Source organism: Pan troglodytes, chromosome 1 (assembly GCF_028858775.2).
Source record: "Pan troglodytes isolate AG18354 chromosome 1, NHGRI_mPanTro3-v2.0_pri, whole genome shotgun sequence".
Taxonomy (NCBI): Eukaryota; Metazoa; Chordata; class Mammalia; order Primates; family Hominidae; genus Pan; species Pan troglodytes.
Genome location: NC_072398.2, coordinates 43,002,190 through 43,011,795, shown reverse-complemented (window position 1 = coordinate 43,011,795; position 9,606 = coordinate 43,002,190). Strand labels below are relative to the sequence as shown.

The 9,606-nt window shown below is 43.1% G+C and overlaps 1 non-coding gene across 1 annotated transcript; it reads left to right on the top strand.

The window, feature by feature from the left end:
- Positions 1 to 9,086: 9,086 nt before the first annotated feature.
- On the top strand, positions 9,087 to 9,172 carry LOC112207306 (small nucleolar RNA SNORD60). The gene has a single exon (XR_002941737.1). It is a non-coding gene; the product is annotated as a small nucleolar RNA SNORD60 (small nucleolar RNA).
- Positions 9,173 to 9,606: the final 434 nt, after the last annotated feature.

The following is a 9,606-nucleotide window of genomic DNA, read 5'->3' as shown; positions in this document are numbered from 1 at the left end:
CCCTGGCACCCTACTGGTATAAGTCCAAGAGTCCAAAAGCTGAAGAACTTGGAGTCTAATGTTCAAGGGCAGGAAGAATCCAGCACGATAGAAAGATGAAGGCCAGAAGACTCAGGCCAGTCTAGCCCTTCACGGTTCCTCTGCCAGCTTTTATTCTAGCCACTCTGGCAGCAGATTTGATGGGTCCACCCGGATTGTGGGTGGGTCTGCTTCTCCCAGTCCACTGACTCAAATGTTAATCTCCTTTGGCAACATTCTCATAGACATACCCAGGAACAATACTTTGCGTCCTTCAATCCAATCAAATTGACACTCAATATTAACTATCATACTGATGATATTATATGATAATATTCTGTAAACTATAAGATGCTGTTGAAAATGCAAAAAAAAAAAAAAAAAAGGCCTTGAGCAGTGACTCACATTTGTCATCCCAGCACTTTGGGAGGGCAAGGTGAGAGGATCTCTTAAGGCCAGCAGTTCAAGACCAGTCTGGGCAACATGGCGAGACCACATCTCTACAAAAAAATAATTAAAAGTAGCCAGGCCTGGTGGTGCATGCCTGTGGTCCTAGCTACTAGGGAAGCTGAGGCAGGAGGATCCCTTGAGCCCAGGAGGCTGAGACTGCAGTGAGCTATGATCGTGCCACTGCACTCTAGCCTCAGTAACAAAGTGAGACGCTCCCTGTCCACCAACTCAAAAAAAAAAAAAAAGAAAAAGAAAGTGTAAAAAGTTAACAACTGATTATAACTGCTTATGTTATAAAGGATTATTTCCCATTGGTCAATTGAATGGACTAAATCAGTAGGCGTATTTTGCCATCATTAGATGGAAGAAGCCATATGAGTTAAAACCCTTTTTTTTAGAACCTGTCTCAGGTACCATTTAGCAACAGATCCTCATAAACAGGAACACAACAAATAAGTCTTTCATGCCGCCCCTAATTTTTCATTTCCTTAAGGAGCTGATGATCTAGGTAGGAATTTAAAATGGCACAAAACAGTGGAAGAAAATCTAGCCCAGAAGGAAGAAAGGACACATTCAATGTACAAAGGTCCAAACATACAAAACTGATGAACATAGAAACATGGCCCTTATTACAAGAGGATTCTTGTTTTTATAAGAGAATGGGCCGGGCGCGGTGGTTCACGCCTATAATCCCAGCACTTTGGGAGGCCGAGGTGGGTGGATCACAATGTCAAGAGTTCGAGACCATCCTGGCTAACACGGTGAAACCCTGTCTCTACTAAAAATACAAAAAAATTAGCCAGGCATAGTGGTAAGAGCCTGTAATCCTAGCTACTCGGGACGCTGAGGCAGGAGAATAGCTTGAACCTGGGAGGCGGAGGTTGCAGTGAGCCGAGATCGTGCCACTGCACTCCAGCCTGGGCAACACAGCAAGACTCCATCTCAAAAAGAAAAAAAAGAGGATGTATTTTAGGCTTTGTAAAAATACCATATTCCTTTAATGTACTCTGAAAATATGTTTCTGGGCATAGATATTAAAAACTCAATTTACTGAATTCCAGCATGTCCCCTGAAACACCACAACTGGAGGTGGTCTTTACTGCCCAAAGAAAGCAGGGTGACAGCCAGAAGCCCTAACATTTATGACTGCTCCTCATGGCTCAGCATCTGTATACACCCACCACATTCCTCCTGTGTCTTTTTTTTTTTTTTTTTTTTGAGACAGGGTCTCGCTCTGTCACCTAGGCTGGAGTGCAGTGGTGTGATCACAGCTCACGGCAACCTTAACCTTCTGGACTCAAGCAATCCCCCTCACCCCGCCTCAACCCCCCAAGTAGCTGGGACTATAAGCGTGCACTACCATGGGCAGCTAAGTTTTGTATTTTTGGTAGAGACAGGGTTTCACCATATTCCCCAGGCTGGTCACAAACTCCTGGATTCAAGCAATCCACCTACCTTGGCCTCCCAAAGTGCTGAGATTACAGGCATAAGCCACCATGCCTGGCTCCTCCTGTGTCTTTACCAGGCCTTTGGGATCTCCTTGGCAGGCTCTACCTGTCTCTGATGTGGGAGCACCTCAGGGCTCTGTCCTGGCCCTTTGCCCTCTCACTCTACTCCCAAGGCTTCAGGTGCCATTTGCTTGCTGATGCCACTAAAATCTACATTGCCAGCAGCAGACAGGTGCATACATCTGTTTCCTGGACTCATCTTTTGGGCATATCATAGCAACAATCATGATGATGATGATAAACACTTGTATAGTCTTTAAGTGTGCCAGACACATTGTAAGTATTTCACATATATTAACTCATAACTCTCATGACTGCACTTGAGAAAGCTAGTATTATTATTATTATCATCTCTAAGAAGTGGAGTCACAGACAGCTTAGGTAACTTCTCCAAGATCACACAGCAATAAGGTGGAAGGGCCTGTTGGGCTTCGGAGTCTGAGTTTTTGTCACTATGCATACTGGGCCCCGTGTTCTCAAACTCAACACGTCTGAAACGAAAGTATCCCGCTGTTCCTCCATGACTCCCTGTCACGTGCAACCAACCCACTTGCCCAAGCTGGAAATCTGTGAGTCACCCTGGAATTCTCTCCTTCCCACCTCCATTCAAAGTAGTTCAATCACCAAATCCTATCATTTCTACCTCCTACATATTTAAAACATCTGTTTAATGGCCTCTTTATCTCCTCCAGTCTATTCTCCACATTGCAACCAGAGGGTTCCTCTAAAAGGAACTGAATCTTGCCTCCTTTTGACTGACCAACTAGCCTTCAATGGGCTACCACTATCTGTCGGTTAAATCCAGACTCCTTAACACAGCATAGAAGGGCCTCCGTAATCTGGCCTATTCCCACCTTTGCAGCCTCGTCACTCCTCACTGCCTCGTACCCGCTCCCCTCTATCTTGGCTGGCTCTCAGTTTTTCAAATGCACTGGGCACTTTCTCTCTCATGGGACTTTATGCTCTTTCCTCTGCCCAAAATCCTCCTTCCACTCCCTAGATCAGAGCTGGGACCTTCTCTGACCAAAGACTGTGATAGGACCCTCTGCTGTATGTTCCTTGTCTCCTTTTAACTTTCCATAATACAAAATTCATCACACCTCAGTGCAATTTTTTATCTAAAGTCTATGTTCCCAATAGCATGAGGATAGGGACAATGTCTATCTTCTTCAACTCTGTATCCCAGTGCTTAGCACAGAGCCACATATATAGTGGACTATCAAGAAATATCTGTAGAATGAATGAATGGATGAATAAATGAATGAATGTCAGAGCCACTTGGAGGGATGGCATACTGGCCATAGTAGCAAAGCAAATGTTTTATATGCTTCTTTTTAATATTAGCCTTATGAGATAGAATTCACATACCATACAATTCACCAATTAAAAGTGCACAATTCAGTGGTTTTTAGTATATTCACAGAGTTATGCAACCACCCATTGTTGTGCGCCACCATCAATTTCAGGCCATTTTCATCACCCCCAGAGGAAACCCTGCACTCAGGAGTCATCCCCCGTTTCCTTTATATTATTACAGGTTGGGTACCCCTACTCTGAAAATCTGAAATCTGAAATGCTCCAAAAGCTGGAACTTTTTGGGTGCTGACATGATGCCACAGGCAGAAAACTTCTAATTCGACCTCATGTGACAGGTCTCAGTCAAAATGTAGGCACAGAGCACACAGTTTATTCAACATTCCCAAAGGGAAAAAGACCCTCCCAGCCCCCTCATAGGTGATGTATTTTTTCTGCACGTGCCCAGATTCCCTTCACCCGGGCACACCCACAAAGGGTAATAACAGGGCCAGACGTGTTAATGGCCCGTTCCCACAATGCCCCACAGGGGGCCAAAACTGTGTGCATTACTCACTGTGTTTTTTTGCTCATTCTCTGCCTGTGGTGTAAATATATTGTTGAAAATGTCCAGAAGGCCTGCAAATATCTCTATGGGTAACAGTGATAAGAAAAAGAGGAAGCATTCATGTTTATCTATAGCACGGAACATCAAGCTGCTGCAGAAACTGCACAGCAGTGTAAGTGTGTAGCATCCTGCTGGAAAGTATGGTGTTGGAATGGCCAGCATATATGACATGAAGAAACAAGGATAAACTGTTGGAGTCCTGTGCTGAATATGATGAACAGAAGTTAATGAAAAATAGAAAAACACCGCATAAAGCTAAAAATGAAGACCTCAATCATGTATGAAAAGAGTGGATCATTGGCAGTGGACATATGCCACTTAATGGTATGCTGACCATGAAACAAGCAGAGATCTATGATGATGGACTGAAAATTGAAGAGAACTGTGAATATTCAACAGGCTGGCGGCAGAAATTTAAGTAAAGATACAGCATTAAATTTTTAAACAATTGTGGTGACAAAGCATCTGTTGGTTATAAAGCAGCAGATAAATTCACTGGTGAGTTTGCCAAGGTCACAGGTGATGAAATCTGATGCCAAAGTCTTTTTTTTTTTTTTTTTTTGAGACAGAGTCTCACTCTGTTGCCCAGGCTGGAGAGCAGTGGCATGATCTCTGCTCACTGCCACCTCCACCTCCTGGGTTCAAGCGATTCTCCTGCCTCAGCCTCCCAGTAGCTGGGATTACAGGTGCCCACCACTACGCCCGGCTAACATTTTTGTATTTTTAGTAGAGACAGGGTTTCACCATGTTGGCTAGGCTGGTTTTGAACTCCTGACCTCAAGTGATCCACCCGCCTCGGCCTCCCAAGTGCTACGATTACAGGCATGAGCCACCGTGCACAGCCAGAACAAGTCTTTAATGCTGATGAAACATCACTGTCTTGGCGTTATTGCCCCAGAAAGACACTGACTACAGCTGATGAGACAGCACTTATAGGAATTAAAGATGCCAAGGAGAGGATAACTATGTTTAGATGTGCTAATGCAATAGGCATGCATAAGTGTACTTGCTGCGAGAAGCAAAAACTTGTTGTTTTCTGTAAGTGAATTTCCTACCAGTCCATTATTATGCTAACAAAAAAACATGGATCACCAGGGAGTCTTTTTTTTTTTTTTTTTAATGAGACAGGGTTTTGCTCTGTCACCCAGGTTGGAGTGCTGTGGCATGGTCACAGCTCACTGCAGCCTCAAACTCCTGGGGTCAAGCCATCCTCCTGCCTCAGCTTCCCAAGTAGTTAGGACTACAGGCATGCACAGGCATGTGCCACCACCCTCGGCTAATTTTTCTATGTTTTTGTAAAGACAGGGTTTTTCCATATTGCCCAGGCTGGTCTCAAACTCCTGGGCTGAAGCGATCCACCCTCCTCGATCTCCCAAAGTGCTGGGATTACAGGCATAAGCCACTGCACCCAGCCCAGGGACATCTTTTATGCTTGGTTTCATAAACCTTTTGTACCAGAGGCTCACGCCCACTGCAGGGAAGTCGGACTGGATGACAACTGCAAGATTTTCTTGTTCCTTGACAACTGTTCTGCTCATCTTCCAGCTGAAATTCTCATCAAAAATGTTTATGCCATGTACTTCCCCCAAATGTGACTTCATTAATTCAGCCATGTGACCAGGATATCCTTAGACCAGGAAAGAATAAATATAAAAACACTTTCTTGAATAGCATCCTGGAAGCAGTGAACAGAAGTGTGGGTGTGGAAGGTTTTCAAAAGGAATTTAGCTGAAGGATGGCTTATATGGACTACATTTTTCTTATATCTCCTTATAAGAATTTTTTATTAGATCATTTCCAGCATCCTTTCTGCTCTAAAATCTCATGGTTTTGTGTATTACATGTCATCCACAACTCTGCTTTAAATAGCAAAGTCAGAATTATTGAAGTCTGTGTCTTGTTCTCTGCATCCTCACCAGCTGGGATTGTGCCTGTACCTAGTATGTGCTCGATACATGTTTGTGACATGGATAAATGAGTGAATTAAGGTGCTGTGTTAAATATGCATGGTGTATACATGCATCGTGTCCACTCCCTACTACATGCAAACACTTGCCGATGATGAGAAGAGGTTGTTGCCAGTGCTTGGAAGACAACGACACAAAAACACAGCTGTGCATGCCTGGAATGAACTCTGGCCTGCAACTATCTTCAGTGATGATGGTGAGCCGGTGATGACTTGGAAGGATTCCTTATGTCAAGTGAAAAAAAAAGATGTCTAAGCTCTTTATATATGCAAAATATATACCTTCAGAGTCTGTAAGTAAGCAGGAAGAAGTGTATGTCAAAGAAGTTTTTAACATTCTTGGGACTACAGCTCTTCATTCATTGACCAATGGTGAAATAGCTGAAATGGTTCTGATTCAAGGTGACTGTGATAATGGTGACCATCAAGATGACATTAATACTGCAAAGTAAGTGCCTATAAACAACACGGTGAGGCTGGGTGTGGTGGCTCACATCTGTAATCCCAGAACTTTGGGAGGGGAAGGAGGGAGGATGACTTGAGGGTAGGAGGTCAAGACCAACTTGGTTAACATAGTGAGACCTTGTCTCTACAAAAAATTAAAAAGTTAGCAGGGCATGGTGGTGAGTGCCTGTAGGCCTAGCCACACAAGGCAGGAAGATTGCTTGAGCCTGGGAACTCAAGGCTACAACATTGTAGGTGGAGACTGAAAGCCTGGGGATGCTTGTTGCTGCTGTTGTCTAACAGCTGGTGCAGGTATTATAGGGATGCTACGTAGTTGCTTAGTTACCCTGAACACATTGTTTTCTCACTGTATTAAGGGCACATCACATTTTTTTTCTGTTAAGTACTTACCTGTGAATAAGTGGAAGAAAATGATTGCTTATCAGTAGCAAGTAAATTCAGAGCCATGAATGATGGTGAGGCCAAATAGCCAGATTGTCCACATGGGTGCTGAGATAGTGACACCTTTGCTTTCTGAGGTTTCGCTGTACACAAACTTTGTTTCGTGCACAAAATTATTCAAAATATTACATAAAATTACCTCCATCTTATGTCTATAAGGTACGTAAGAAACATAAGTGAATTTCGTGTTCAGGCTTGGGTTCCATCCCCAAGATATCTCATTATGTATATGAAAATATTCCAATATTCAACTCCTTTCCCCACCAAATCTGAAATATTTCTGGTCATAAGCATCTTGGGTAAGGGATAGTTAACCCACATTTAAAGTTACATAACAGGCTGGGTGCAGCGGCTCATGTCTGTAATCCCAGCATTTTGGGAGGCCGAGGCAGGAGGATCCCTTGAGCCCAGGACTTTGAGACCAGCTTAGGCAACATAGTGAGACCTCGTAGCTACAAAATATTTTTAAAAATGTTTTTAAACATTAAAAATTAGCCAAGCTTGGTGGTTTGGGCCTATAGTCCCAGCTACTCAGGAGGCTGAGGCAGGAGGATGGCTTGAGCCCAGGAGGTTGAAGCTGCAGCGAGCCATGATCATGCCACTGCACTCCAGTATGGGCAACAGATCGAGACCCTGTCTCCAAAAAAATAAAAAATAAAATAAAGTTATATAACAAAGCCTGATATTTGTAGTGTTTTCTAGTTAACAGAGTGCTTCATATGAGTTCATTGAATCTTAAACAACTCTGTAAGGTGGACATTTTAATGCACCTGTCATTAGGGTTAAACTTCGGTGTATGGAGTGAGACCTTTAATCAATAAAAAGTTTAATCTGAAAGGAAGGGGAAGGGTGGTAGAGGTGCCTGGGGGGCAAGAAACAACTGTCTATAGACTGCTATCCTAAAGACACACATGAAGCCATGTTGTCATTCTGTCTAGACCTGCTGGACTGCACCCTAAGCCATGACATGTTGACTGTGCAAAAAGTCATTTAGCTGGGGGGATGCAGAAAGTAAACAAATATTGCATAAAGCAAATGGCTTTTGAAGTAATAATGATAACAATAATAAGTGATCTGAATTTGAATCCTGATTCTGCTACTTAAACAATTCTGTGACATTGAGCAAGTTAACCTCCCCAGTCTTGAGTTTCTTTACCTTAATATAGCGTTCATGATATATTCCTTGTAAAGTTGTTCTGAGGATTAAAGAAGCATATATAAAGCAGCTGATATAGTGGCTGGTGCTGAAAAATAGTAAAATATTTTATTGCTAATAATAGATTTTTAAAAATACATTTAAAAACCAGTGGAGATATATATAATTACTGAAAAAATGATAATTCATTGCTATCTAGGTTGCAGTGAAATAGATACACTCAAATGCTGCTAGTGGTGTAGTAAAACGGACTTGAAAGCAGAAGGTCAATATGATGCAAGAGCCATAAAGACGTTTCCTTTAACTTCAATATCTGCTCCTGGAGCTTTAAATTAAGGAAATAATCTAAAATAAACCAAAAAAATTAGTATGTACAAAGGTACCCATCACAGTGTAGTTGCCAATAGTAAAACCCTGGGAATGACTGAATGATGACCCAAAGGAATGGTTAGGCATTTAGGGTTAGATCAGCAAGGCATTTTTTTTCTATTTTTTTGAGATGGAGTCTCGCTATGTCGCCCAGGCTGGAGTGCAGTGGTGCGATCTCAACTCACTGCAACCTCTGCCTGCTAGGTTCAAGCGAATCTCCTGCCTCAGCCTCCTGAGTAGCTGGGATTACAGGCGTGCGCTACCACACCGGGCTAATTTTTGAATTTTTAGTAAAGAGGGGGTTTCACCATGTTGGTCATGCTGGTCTCAAACTCCTGACCTTGTGAACTGCCTCTTCGGCCTCCCAAAGTGCTAGGATTACAGGCCTGAGCCACCGTGCCCCACCAGCAAGGCAAAGTATTTAGCAGCCATTGCAAGTACTATGAAAACTCTTTGGATGCAGAGACACCCACATTTGCAAACATCCTGAAAGCCTGGTAGAGTGTGAAGACAGAAAAGAAAGCAAAGTGGCAGAAATACAGTTAAAAGGGCATGCGGCTACCAGAGGGGGCAAGCCTTATAGATGTTGTTCAGGATCATGGGTTTCATCCTAATTGCAATGGGAAGCCGCTGGAGAATTCTGAGCAGAGGGTGACATAACCAGAATGGTGGGTTTTAAATGATCCTTCCTTATAATGTGGAAAACTATTCTTTTAAATGCAAGTATGCAGACAAGGCATTATGCAAAAATATATTAGGGTGATTGCATAGAGAGTAGGGTTTTTTCTCCCTTGTCAAAAATTCCCCAATCCTATTTCTGACACTTCATATGAAAGCTGCATGTGCAGTCTTATTATTATTTTGCAAGCCTGGGGCTTAGGCAAAAAAAGAAAAAAAAAATCCCCAATCCTGTTGACACAACATTCCCTACTTTAAAATAGAGAAAACAGTTATCCTACAGAGAGTAGCTGTGTTTTCTGTGAAACATTGTGTCCCACAAATGTAGGAGACTTTATGCACAGAGTGGGGAGGCTTGGGAAGGAGGCTGTTATCTTACGAAATGGGCTACGGGGTGCGGTAGGAGGTGAAAGTGTGTTATCGACCTCGATCAGAGGTTCCTTTTCCAGTGGGTGATAAACCATCAAAAAGAGCTTCCTGTTGATGTTACAGATGTTATAACTTCACTTATCACTGTTTGATCTCCCCTTGCATCCTACCCTCGGGGGCAGGAGTCTGTCAGCTCAAAGCAGAGATAAGGGGGCCACATGTCCCAGGGCTTGGCAGTTGGAGCCCTGAACCCAGACCTCAGTAG